This window comes from Callorhinus ursinus, unplaced genomic scaffold (genome assembly GCF_003265705.2).
Source record: "Callorhinus ursinus isolate GAN/ISIS: 27379988/994484 unplaced genomic scaffold, GSC_fseal_2.0 scaffold5, whole genome shotgun sequence".
Classification (NCBI taxonomy): Eukaryota; Metazoa; Chordata; class Mammalia; order Carnivora; family Otariidae; genus Callorhinus; species Callorhinus ursinus.
The window spans coordinates 17,312,033-17,325,518 of NW_027397067.1; the positions used below are offsets into that span (position 1 = coordinate 17,312,033).

At 39.7% G+C, this 13,486-nt stretch overlaps 1 protein-coding gene and 1 pseudogene across 1 annotated transcript in view; both read right to left on the bottom strand.

Annotated features, from left to right (window-relative positions):
• The window catches only part of PDE7A (phosphodiesterase 7A), a 208,599-nt gene extending 198,098 nt beyond the window's left edge, over positions 1-10,501 (bottom strand). The window contains exon 1 of the mRNA XM_073892831.1: positions 10,423-10,501. The gene's annotated coding sequence lies outside the window, so the exon portion shown is untranslated. The remainder of the gene's footprint in view (positions 1-10,422) is intronic.
• A 710-nt stretch (positions 10,502-11,211) lies between these two features.
• On the bottom strand, positions 11,212-12,371 carry LOC112823604 (RWD domain-containing protein 1 pseudogene; annotated as a pseudogene).
• Positions 12,372-13,486: the final 1,115 nt, after the last annotated feature.

Sequence of the window (13,486 nt, forward strand, 5' to 3'; positions counted from 1 at the left end):
CTTCCTTCCTTCCTTCCTTCCTTCCTTCCTTCCTTCCTTCCTTCCTTTTCCTCCTCTTGTTAGTAAGAAACCTGTGCTTGACTAAGGTTAATGTAATTTCTGTCTATTCTCCAAACTTGAGTTACACTTTAAAACATCACCTTCTACTCCTACACCAACATTCAGGTAAAGAGATGTATGGTGATGGTGGTGGTGGTGGTGGGCTGAAAACTCATCTTGTCATGCAAATGGAAACCTTTTGAAATGTCCTTCAATTCAAAACTTCTGCCTAGATTCACTGTGGATCCTTGTTTGTAGTGTGTCAAATAAGACTCTGAAGATAATTTCTTTATATCACTTGTCTTTACTCCCTTTTGAAAAATAAGGCTCCGTTTTTTTTTTTTAAATATACTCTTAGAAAAAAGTAATTTTCCTACTAGATTCTGGTGACATTACTACTTTTGGATCACAAGATTCCCATCAGTAGTTGTCATTTATAATAAAACTTATTTGTGAAATAGCTTGCCTCTTATGCTGGAATGGGGAACAAATGTTTTTCATAATTAATAAAAACAACAAAATTCTAAGGATATTAAGTTTCTAGTCCTTAATTTTAAAATTAAAAACACTACAGTGTTTTTTTTGCATGGTGTGTGCTCTGTACATTTCAGTGGCTTTTTTATTCTATCCTATTTTTTTTTTTTAACTCTTGCTGCAGCAGCTGGTCTCATACACTTAGCAAAGGTACTGAGTTTCCTCTGCATGTTGTCATGTCAGATGTGGTCAATGATATCCTGTTTCTGAAGGAACAAGTACAACTTCCTTCATACTGCAGAAGCAGAAGCTGCCTCAGAGAATGAATAAATTCCACCCAGAAAAATATTCTAAACATTATTATCATAACTTAACTTTACAAGAGAGGAAGCCCTAATGATAGCTAAACATTATTATTACTCCATGTTAACTTCCAGTTTCCCAACCTTTGCTAGGAGAGCTAGAAGTAGATCAAAAAAATGTGGATAATGTTACTGGGCTGGTGCTTCAGTTTACTCTACAGGTGCTGTTTAGCTGAAGGGAGCACCTTGATTTGCTAGGCTGATTCCTATTCATTTCAAGGATGGGCAGCATGCTTGCTTGGGATTGGGTGGTCCCTAGGAGCAGGGGGTGGGGGCTGGACCCTCAGAGGAACATTTATTCACTGGAGTGAAGCAGTAGGTCAAAACTGCACACCACACTTTGTCACAAACTATCAGATTTCTCTCCTAAAAAAAGAACCTGTGTATTATGCTGCCAGTTTCTGGTTCTGCCAACATTATTTCTATCACTTCCCTGGGCTTAATTGATGTCATGTTACCTAAATATCATTTAAATATTAATATAAATAGCACTGCTAAGCATTTACTATGTGCCAAGGATAAGTTATTAAATTCTTTCAACAACTCTATCTCCATGTTGAGAATAAGGAAACAGACTCCAAGAAGTTAAGTAACTTGCCCAAAGTCCAAGAGAACAAGGGTTGGGGGTGGATGTGGTCTGCCTTGAGTTCTGGTAGTAAGGAGGTGCACTGTCTGCAGATAATTTAAATATAATAAAACTAGCTAAGGGGCTTTTTCAGTTGGACATCTGACTCCTCTTTTTGGTTTGGGTCATGATTTCAGGGTCGTGAGATTGAGCCCTGTGTCGGGCTCTGCACTCAACACCGAGTCTACTTAAGAGTCTCTCTCTCCCTCACCCTCTGCCCCTCCTCCCACTTGGGTGCTCTCTCCCTAAATAAAATAAATAAAATCTTAAAAAAAAAAACCTACCAAAAAACAAGCTAAAAGTCAGACTACCTTGTTTGCTTTTTTGAAACATTTTAAAAATTTGTGGTAAAAATATACATGATATAAATTCACTATCTTAACCATTTCTAAATGTACAGCTCAGTGGCAGTAAGTATATTCACATTGTTGTACAGCCATCACCACCACCCATCTCCAGAACTCTTTTCATCTTGCAAAATTGAAAATTTGAACCCATTAAACAATAACCCCTCATTCCCACCTACCCCTAGTCCCTGGCAAACACCATGCTACTTTCTGTCTCAATGGATTTGACTACTCTAAGTCCCTCAGAGAAGTGGGTTTTTCCTTTTGTGACTGGCTTATTTCACTTAACATGATGTCTTTAAGGTTTATCCATGTTGTGGCACATATCAGAATTTCCCTTCTTTTTTTAAAGGCTGAATAATATTTCATTGTATGGATATACCACATTTTGTTTATCCATTCATCCATCAGTGGATGCTTGGGTCACTTCAACTATTTGGCAATTAAGAATATGCTCCTATGAACATGTTCCATGGGTGTGTGTGTGTTTAAATCATTATGTACCAACAATGCTAAATAATGGCAGTGATAAAATACTCCTTCCTGAAAAAACATTTTTTGGTCCAAGTTTTAAGCAACTATTGTGGGTATTGCTGGATTTTAATAACACAGTATATGCCTCAAAATTAGAGTATTTTACATATTACTTTTCCTTTCACAAACATTGGATTCTACCCGGAAGTTAATTTGTTTAGAGAATAAGTTTTTGATGGTTTGAATTTGTTTTAGCTTGCTTTGACTGCAGTTCATATCTTGAACCCTGTACTATTACATATACCTGAGTTTAAATACTAAATTTAAAATGAACAATGATAGTATATGATTGTAAAGACAAAGAACAGAACTTGAGTTAGTGATGCTGTCATTCTACATGAATAATTTGGAGGTTTTTTTTTCTTTAAGATTTTAATTAATAAAAGAGATGTCAATTGTGCGGTATCAGCTTTTTGTTTAGTAAGTATAAATTTTAGCTCATTCATTAAGTATTTGGATGAATTTGAGTACCTTTAGCTTTGAAATTTACTTTGTAAAATTGTTAGTTGTTTTGAAACTAAAGAATTAATTGAGAAAATAGTGATCATTTACTGATTATTACATGAGTATTACTGAAAATAACAGTCGTATAGAGGAGCAAATGTTAAAAATAATGATCTACTCTGGTTGTCAAATACTTTGGATACATTAAAGTCACAAGCTTATAAATAGCAGGGCATGTGTTCAAATCCAGATTGGTCTAATTCTGTACTGTTTACCCCTAATCTATGCTATTTAATTACTAGCAAGTTTGCCCATTTTCTAAAGATAGTTTGCTATCTACCTGTGCAGTATAATGGTTAAAACACCTACTACAGAGTGAGTACTTTGTGGTGAACATGGCATTTTTCCTTCTCAAGAAACTTCTACTCTTAGTGGGGAAGAAAAACTGTGTAATAGGTTGAGTGTTTTCAGAAAATTAACCCCCTATCTTATTTTTTGTATTGCTCTTGTTTTGCAGCTTTGGGGAATGTGGAATAATGAGAATCAAGATCTTTTTCCATTTCTACCTAGATGGAGAGCCCTATGTTGTACTTATAAAGTCTAAGCACCTTGTACCCATTCTATGCCACGTGGTATTAAGGGTGGTTCTTGAGTTTGCCAGAGAATCAGTACCCAGCAGGTTAGCACGCACCTTTTCTGCTACTAGTGGACTGAAGAGAGATATTCTGGTTTGACTCAGGGCAAGGAATAAAGACTTAAGTGGGAAGGACAGGAATGCCTATCTGTACACGTGCGCCGGGGGGCGGGGAGGAAAGAGCAGAGGTTTCCCGAGATGTAAATGAAAGTAAGGAGTTTGAGGGGTTGCTGTATATGACGGAGTGGGGCATATAAGGTGGGGAGGCGATCCAGACTGGTCATTCCATGCTGAGGCTTTAAGTGGCTATGAAGGCTCTGTGTCCTCCTGCAGCTGTGGAGAGTGTTGCTGCGGGGGGCGAGGGGGGGGGTTGGTAGTCTCTGAGTTTACCAGAGGATCCGTACCCAACAGGTCAGCATGCAACTGCCACATCATGTAGCTACAGAACCAGTTTCCTGATAGTGCATGAATTCAGAATTCTTGGGTGATCTCATGGGAGTGTGGGGGGAGGGAGGAAGCCCATGGATTGAATTCTTATGATTCAAGAGAACGAGAATAAGAAGCGCATTTAGTTTTAATTTTAGAAATAATGGAATGTGACATTTTTTCCACCTGAGTAGTGAAGAGTAAAATTCCTGCTTGCTACACAAATAAACAAGCAAGTGCAACACAGGGATGAGCAATGTTAGGCAAAGCATAGAAGGCACAGAGATCACTTGGGGGTGGGGCAGAAGGCCTCCTAGGAAGAGATGTCCAAGCCAGGAATGAGGAGCATTAGCCAGGAGAAAGGGTATTGGGATGCACGAGGGAAAGAGAAGGAGGAAGTGTGCCCCAGGCAGAGGGGATAAAAGCACAGAGGGCAGATGAGAGAAAGAACAGGAGTATTTGGAAACATAGATGGTTGGACGGTTGGCACCAGGTGACATAAGATGTGACAGATCTGGAAGACCCCACACTGAGACACTAGGGATTTATCTTGAGGGAAATGGGGCAAACAGTTGATGTGCTTTTTGCAGAGGAATGAGGGATGAGATTTAGGCTTTAGAAATATCACCCTGGCTGCCAAGGGGAGTGGAGACTATAGTGGGGTAAGACCAGCCAAAGAGAGACAAGTTGGGAGACTATCTGTTGTTCTGTGAAGCCTCATCAGAACTTTTTGAAACCCTTGAGGCACCTTGAATTTGCATTTTTCACAAATCCCTAAGATAAATTCATTCTCCATAGGCACCTCAGGTTTTCTATTAGTTTCCTAGGTTGCCATAACAGAGTATCACAAAGTGGATGGTTTCAGATAATAGAGATTTAGTATCTCACAGTTCTGGAGGCTAGAAGTCTGAGATTAAGGTGTTGGCAGGGCCAGGGTCTCTCTGGAGCTTTAGGGGAGAATCTCTTCCACACCTAACCTCTGATATTGCTGGCAATCCTTGGCATTCCTTGGCTTGTAGATGCATCGCTGCAACCTCTGCCTCCATCATCACATGGTTTTCTCCTTGGATATCTCTGTCTTCACATCATCTTCCCTCTGTGTGCATGTCCATGGCTCTTCTCCTTTTCTTTTTTCTTTTTTAAAGATTTTATTTATTTATTTTAGAGAGAGAGAGCATGAGTGGGGGGAGGAACAGAGGGAGAGGGAGAGAGAATGTCAAGCAGACTCCGTGCTGAGTGCAGAGCCTCATCACTCTGAGATCACCAACAGAGCAGAAACCAAGAGTTGGAAGTCTAATGGACTGAGCCACCCAGGTGCCCCTCTCTGCTCCTTTTCTCATAAGGACATCAGTTAGATTGGATTTAGAGCCATCACTACTGCACTATGTCCTCATCTTTTTTTTTTTAAGATTTTATTTATTTATTTGACAGAGAGAGAGATCACAAGCAGTGGGAGCAGCAGGCAGAGGGAGAAGCAGACTCCCCACCGAGTAAGGATCCCGATGCGGAACTTGATCCCAGGACCCTGGGATCATGACCTGAGACGAAGGCAGACACTTAACTGACTGAGCCACCCAGGCGCCCCAGTATGACCTCATCTTAATTAATTATATCTGTTAAGATACTTTTTCCAGATAAGGCCACATTCTGAGATTCTGGGAAAGACATGAATCTTGGGGTGACGCTATTCCACCCAGTACAAGTTTCATGCGAGCACATAAAAGCTGATTCCTACTGGCTTTGAACCAAGAGGCCCTGGGATGCTGCCTCAGCAGTTACTTTCCCTTTGCAAGGTTAAACCCAACGTAAGGATGGACTACTGTATTCTAAAAGTATGTTTCCTTAGATTGTTTATGCATAGATTATTGTATAGATTCACTTGGCTTTTTCATATCTATAAAGGTTGTTATTGAGATTCTAACAGTAGAAAGATTGTAGAGGTATCTGCTCCACTGAAGTAAATGCTATATTCTTCATTGAGACAACATAAGTTTTCTTTTTTTAAAATTTAAATTCAATTAGCCATCACATAGTACATCATTAGTTTCAGATAATAGTGTTCAACAATTCATCAGTTGCGCACAACACCTGAGACAACATATATTTTCAACTCAACATAACTTATAAGTCTCCATGAGAACAGAAGCCAAATAAATTTTTAAGGCACAATGCTATTCAAACATCCATGTCAATTTTAATTAAACACTAAAGGGAAAGTTTGGGTAATCAACTGTTTCAGGGGAAATACTTTTAATTTTGAATGCAAAAATCTGTGTATAATTTAAAAGCTTATCAAAAAATTCAGAGATAAAGCTTATATTTTGTCACCAAAAGGTAGTTTCAGCTATTTACCAAAATGATAAAAATAAAACTGGGACATCCAGAAATTGAGGTACATTCTTACTATATCACATGCATGTTTAGTATAACATAGGGACATACTGTACAATTTACAGCACAATCTCTCTGTAGAAGGAAAACATCTCTAATACACTGTTAGATGGGTAGCTTAACATTTTCCTTGCTTTTAGTCTGTACTAGAATACTTAAGCTTTATTGTTTTTTCTATGAATCAGATCATGTAGTCTACAACAATCACGACTATTTTGAAGATTACACACAGGCAAAAAATTTAAGGATCCTCGACCTGTTTTTCTTGTCTGTGGAGAAAGCTCCTTTTGGGTCCTGAATCCATCATGAAACATATTACTTATCTCTTTTAATGAGAAGTCATATTTTGTCAGACTACCATCAAAGGTCTTTTTAAATTTGTTCATAAAATTTTGAACCAGAAGGGCAGAACAATGGCCCTATATGCTTCTCTTCAGGTTTATATCACTCTTTGGTAAGAGCCATCAACCACACGCAAATCTACCTAGCTGTGCCGTTTTCCCAAATACCTCATGGAGTGGTATGGGAGACTTTGCTGGGCGCCTTGTGAAAAGCTACTAACACTGCGTTTGTTTACTTCTTTTTATCTGACTAGTTAGTAACTAAGTGTGGTGGTGACCTCATCAGGAAGGTTTGTCCTTTTTGTCCATGTTGTATACCTCATAAAGTTCATTGCCTCCTTTAAGTGCTATTTATATGGCTTTTCAGTTCATTTAGTTAATTCATTCATTAAGCGCCATTATTAGAACATTATTAGATGCTCAAGATGCAAAAATGAATTAAGTTGGTATGTTTTCAGGGTACCAAGTAAACCAGGCATGCCAATCAGCATACCTGTTCTGCATCATAACATAAAATGAAGCAATTAGAAAGCTCTATCTCTAAATCACCAAAAGGAAAAGGGATACATTATTATGTGGTATGCATGTTTATTAAAGTTCTTATGAATGTAGCACCAAGTGTTATAAACATATGATGATATGATATCTCAAGCCTTACCAAGATATGATTACCAAATGAAGTCACCTGTATGTCCAGGCTTTACTAAGAATTACTATTTGATACATCTAAATAAAGTCACACTTTTGATAATAAATTATTTTGCATTGAGTCCTCACTCATGAAATTATTGCTCTTCAGTGCGATATTGGCTTTTTCTATATCCATACACATATACAGATGTGCACACACACACACATTACTATTATTAAATTTTTTGGTTCATTTACTTGAGAATAAGTTGCAGGTATCATGACCTTTCACTTCTATGTACCCGATCATATCTCCTAAATCCCTAAACACCTCCTAAGGACAAGAACATTCTCTTACATAAGCGCAATTCACTAATCAAATTCAGGAAATCTAACCATGATATATTATTGTTATCCAACATACATCCCACTTCAAATTTCACCAATTTTCCCAATAATTAAATGTCTTCTATGGCATTTATTTCTCTGATCCAGGAGTCAATCCAGGATTACACATTTCTTTGGTTGTCATGTTTCTTGTCTCCTTTTCTCTAGAATGGTTTCTCAGCTTCTCTGTGCCCTTTATGAAATTCACACTCTTGAGTATAGGCTAGTTGTTTGCGGAAGGTCCTTCAGTTGGGTTTCTCTCATTATTTCCCCAGGTTATTTTTCAGAGTTCCCCAGGGCACTGCCTCATGTGTGATCTGGAGCCGGTCCTTCCAGTTCTGTCTGTCTGACTGATTTAACTGCCCTCCACATGGCTGCCGCTTCTGCTCCTACACACTTCAAGAGAAGGCCCAGCTCTCTCTCTGTTGACAGCCACCACTCAGATCCACTCAGGCCTCTGAAAAAGTGCACTGCAGCCCCATGGCCTCTCACTCCAAACTCTGAATGGTTGTTCCTTAATTCCTCACAGCACACCTGAGGCCGGGCTGTAGCTTTTCAACAGAACTTCATTCAATGTTTGAGGGTAACACAAACATAACACAGAGAATGATGTCAAACTGCTACTAAAAGTTGTTACTCTTAGAGCCCACAGGCTAACACATGACCTCAGAGTCTTTAAATAAAGTGGTTCCCACCTCCATATGGAAGGGTCAGTTCACTCGATCACAAATGCTCCCATACTGTCAATGGTAGGGAGTTCGGAACCAGCAGGGTACCAAGGCCTGGAGAGAGTAAACCATTATCCTCAATGTCCTCATTTCCTGATTTAGGATGGGAGGATTTACTTCCCAGGATGAGAGATACTAAAGACATCCATTCCCTTACCTGGGAACCTTACTTTTGAGTATTAATCAGGCTCCATGGCTCAGCAGATCCAGTCCTCCCAGACCACATTTACTAAAGTTAGACTGTCTAATTTTATATTACACCACATGTGGGCCACCAAGAATGCAGCCTGGAAGAATTACCACAAGCCAAATACAATTCCTTTATAGCCTTTCCTTCAGCATGCAGTGAAGAGAAGAATGGTTCTTCACACCCCTACTACAGCCAGGTTTTCATTCCTGATCTCCTGTAAACAAATGCTTGGGCAAGAATCAATCATCACATCTCCCAAGACCAACCAGCAATTTTCAGACATAAGAAATTCTAAATCTAGATTGAGGAAAAAATTATAACTCTGCAGGAGCATAATTGAGCTTAAGATACACCCAATTTACATTACTAAATAGACTGTTCAAAGCATTTGCATTTGGGTTACTTCATCGCGTTTTGGCCTTCTTTTAGAAAAACAGTGAGTACTTACTTGCCCTTATTCCTACACAATTAAAAGGCCCATTGAAGTGATGTTTACAAAACCTGATTTAGCAGTTTGGCCCCAAAGCTAAATTCCAGTGTCTATCCCAGAGGTGAAACTGCTTATAACTTCAAGACTGGAAGGCTTTCCACCCTCAATTATTTTTACTATTTTAAGGCAGACTTCCAGTGTTTTCAAATGTCATACCTTTCCAGCTTTTTCACCCAGAGTCCTCTCTCAATGTCTTTTTTTTAAGTGACAGAATCCTTTTTTTTTTTTTTTTTTTTTTAAGATTTCATTTATTTATTTGTCAGAGAGAGAGAGAGCACAAGCAGGGGGAGGCAGGCTCCCCACTGAGCAAGGAGCCCAGTGCAGGACTCCACCCCAGGACCTTGGGATCATGACCCGAGCCGAAGGCAGATGCTCAAGCGACTGAGCCACCCAGGCGCCCCTCTCTCTCAATGTCTTGTGCTCCTGCCAAACGAGCACTTTGCTGATCTCTGATTCTACCCCTTACTTTCTCACTTCCCCACTCTTGCTTCTGTGGGCCTCTCATCTTGAATACTCTCCCCATCATCCTGAACTCTCAAACTTATACTTAGCTGTCAGGGACCAACTCTAATGCCATCTCCCAGTCTTTCCAACTGGATGTGATAGATTTTTCCTCTTAAATCTCATAGCACGATATTTGTAACTTTTTCTTTTGGCAGCTATATTCTACCTTATGTTGCATTTACTAGGTTCATGTCTTATCTGTCCTACTAGGCTTCCTTCCAGTGCTATACTCCTCTTCATATCTCTCCCATCATCTGGCATGGTGCCTTGCAAATAGCAGGCATTCCCAAAAGATTTGCAGAGTTGAAGTGAACTAAAACCTAGTGAATATAATATCTCAATTGATAGCTCTGACCTAAATTACATCACATGACAAATCTGAAAATACTAGTTCAAGAGTGAGAGATGAAATGTTTCAATTTGTTGTTAATTTGCCAACCACAGCTTTGGCTAATCATTAGCAAAGACAGGCATTATAAATAGAGCCCTTTTTAAGTTAAAACTTACGGACATTTGATGACACAGAGTAGAGCAACTGGATATAATGGTTCCTGGGTTGTAGAGCTTGAGGTTTATGAGAAAAGTACAATCCCAGCTACATGAGAAATAAGAAATTGCTACTGCAGTCTCTCCTATTTGGTTGGCTATAGTGAATGGAAAGTTAAAAGTAGAAAAAAAAAAGAGGATGTAATAGGCTGAAAGATCTTTAGTGACACATTTCTGGTGACGTTTTAGTCATTCTGTTACTATTATCAAATGTAGTCACTGAAGGCCTATTAGAACAGGCTGCTGGTCAGGTAATTCTATCACAATGTAATGAGATGGAAAAAATATCATATGACAAATGTACACAGGTTCCCCTTGGGGGAGACTCACCTTTCTTACGGATAAAGCCTTGAGAAACCTGTAAAGAGTGACTACTTCCCTGCAGGGTATAGGTGCGGATGGTTTGAAGTCTTCTGAGGAGGAAGAGAGACAAAAAGAGAAATTTATTTGCATTTGGGGTGGGGCAGGGGGGAGAAAGGAGAGACAGAAAAGGAGAACAATAAATGCCATGTTGGGTGGAATACCGTGAACCAAGCAAGGTGACTCTTCTCAGTGATCTCCTGCGTACTCAGGAAATTTTACAAAATCACAAAAAGCTTGAGGTGATTGGATTTCTTCTGAAAACCAATAAAATGGCCAAGTTCTGCATCATGGTTTTTGTGGTAAATAAAGTTGAGACGGTAAGCTCTGGGGCAGGGGCCTGAGTCAGAGAAAAGCTGGAGGCCTTAAGTTGACGAGAGTCCCCAGAAATCCTGGGGACTTCCCCACACCCCTTGGAAATTAGAGGCTTTGAAAAAATTTCCCCCGGAGTCCAGAAATAGAGAGGCCCTTAGATAAAATCAGCATTGCTGAAGTTTGGTGGTCACAGGCTTATAATCCAATACTCCAGAAATAATAACTCATGACTTCTTTACACAAACATTACCTCTGTTTATTAAAAAAAAAAAAGCAAATAATGCTTGAGGCGGTATCATGTAGCATTTATTTTTTAATTTATTTTGTATATTTGAAACTTTAGGGTTAGTTTATTAAGTTCAGTGATGAAAGCCATCAGAAGAATAGTTCCTGGAAATTATTTTTTCTTAGAAAAAAAGAAAGAAAAATCAACACGTTGGCACAGCCACACACGCTGTGGCAGTCACACCTCTCTGCAGATGGGGATAGTCCATTCGTCAGTCAGATCACTCGCTGGGTCAGCAGGATTATTGTCTGGATCCTCCTCCTCATCCAAGTCACCCATTTCTTGGAACAGAGGTTCATCTACCTCTACATTGTTTCCAGCATCTTCCAAAAACTGGATATCAGATGTGTCAAGAATTATGATTTGTTTCAAAGAGCTGTTTCCCACTTAATTTATTTTTTCCAGCTTGTACTTCTTCTTTCATTCGTTTCTTTTTGATTTCCAAGAGTTCTGCATCAAACTTGGCCTTCCAACTTAAGAGATTTTCAGTTGTAACAGGAGTGCCATGAATGCTTTTCAGCTTCCTCTGCCTCTTTTTCTTTTTCTTTTCTTCTTCTCTTCTAGTTTTTATTTGATCTACTATTTTTTTAGTTTTTCTTGCACAGCTGTCACTAAAGTAAAGATCATCACCATACCAAGGTTTTCTTCTGCCTATAATGCTAATAGTTTTAAAAATGTCGGAGACATCATTATCTTCTAGATTTTCCTGGGAGAATATTTCATAAAGAGGAGTTTCGTCTGGGTATTTTTCACTGTATGTAAACTTGAGGGTAGTCTGGACAGTTTCATCATTTTCTCCAGCCTCAGATGTCACAGTAATGGTGAAACTGGGTGGATTTTTCTGATAATACTGTGAAGGAGTTGGGGTAGATGGACTCCAGAGCCTCCAGCTCATTGCGCGGCTCCTCGCTGTAATTTGTCATCGTGGCCCTTGCTGCGCCCATGGACCGCCCAGGCAGCCAGACAGCACGCTGCAGCTGGGACTGCAGCCGAGCCAGGAGAGCAGGCAGCAGCCCGACAGGTGCAGGTGTACAGTCCCCAGCTGGGAGGCTCGGGGCCCAAAGCAAGGCCGGGCCTGCTGAGCAACAGCCCTGCACGGGCCTACGCTTGCTCTCTAGTTCCTAATGTAGCATTTATGAGGAAAGATTCTGGAGCCACATGCCTGGGTCTGATCCTTAACTCAACTTTTTACCAGCTTTGTGATACTGAGTAAGTTATTTGACCCTTTGTGCCTCAGTTTCTTCATTTGAAAAATGGAGCAAATGAAAGTAGCTCTCTGTGAGCCAAGGGTCTAACAAGCCTATTATTCCTCTGTGAGACTTAGCCATTAGTTGACTATCCAGCTCTGTCCTCCTAGTGACCTGGAAAAAGTAGAAACGCCAACTATGTTACTAGACATTGTTGTTTATGGTAAAAATGAGCCCTGAGTGGTGCATTGCGTCTGGACTGGGAGGAATTAGAAAAGAATGATAACTACCGATGGGGACATTAGGCTTTGGGCTTCCCTGAGTATGGTGAGCCTTAAAACTAGGTTTATACCTTGCAGGATCCTTGTAACTATAACATCAACATCCTACAGGAGATATTAATATATGACCCAGCAATTGTGCTGTTTGGTATTTACCCAGATGAATTGAAAACTTATGTCCATATGAAAATCTATGCATGAGTGCTTAGAGCAGCTTTATTCAAAATTGCCGAAACTTGGAAGCAACCAAGATGTCCTTCAATAGGTGAATGGATAAACAAACTGTGCCACATCCATACTCTGGAGTATTATTCAGAAATAAAAAGGAATGAGCTAACAAACTGGGAAAGGACATGGAGGGATGTTAAAGGCATATTGCTAAGTGAAGGAAGCCAGATTGAAAGGCTACATACTGAATGTCAACTATATGACATTCTAGAAAAGGCAAATCTTCGGAGAAAGTAAAAAGATTAGTGGTTGTTAGGGGTCTGGAGGAGGGAGGGAGAATGAATAGGTGGAGTACATGGAGTTTTTAAGACAGCGAAACTATTCTGTACGACACTGTGAAGGTGGATATGTGACATTATGCCTCTGTCAAAATCCACAGAATGTACAAAACCAAGAGTAAACCCTAGTATAAGTTATGGACTTAAGTTAATAATAAGGTATTGACCGTGGCTCATCAAGTACAACTGTACCACACTAATATAAGATTTTAATAATAAGGGAGACTGTGTATGGATAGAGGGATGAGGGGGTATATGGGAACACTCTGTACTTTCCATTCGATTTTTCTGAAAATTGTGGAGAATGAAGCTTCTGAGCCAGGTGGATCCTGCACTCACCCTATGTGAGTCTTTTTCTGCCCCAGAGCTGTTGATCTACTTCAAGAATTGCCACTGAAGAGAGAAATGTCTGAAGTGGCTGGTAAGCTTTGGTTCATCTCCTATATCCTCCTGAATAGG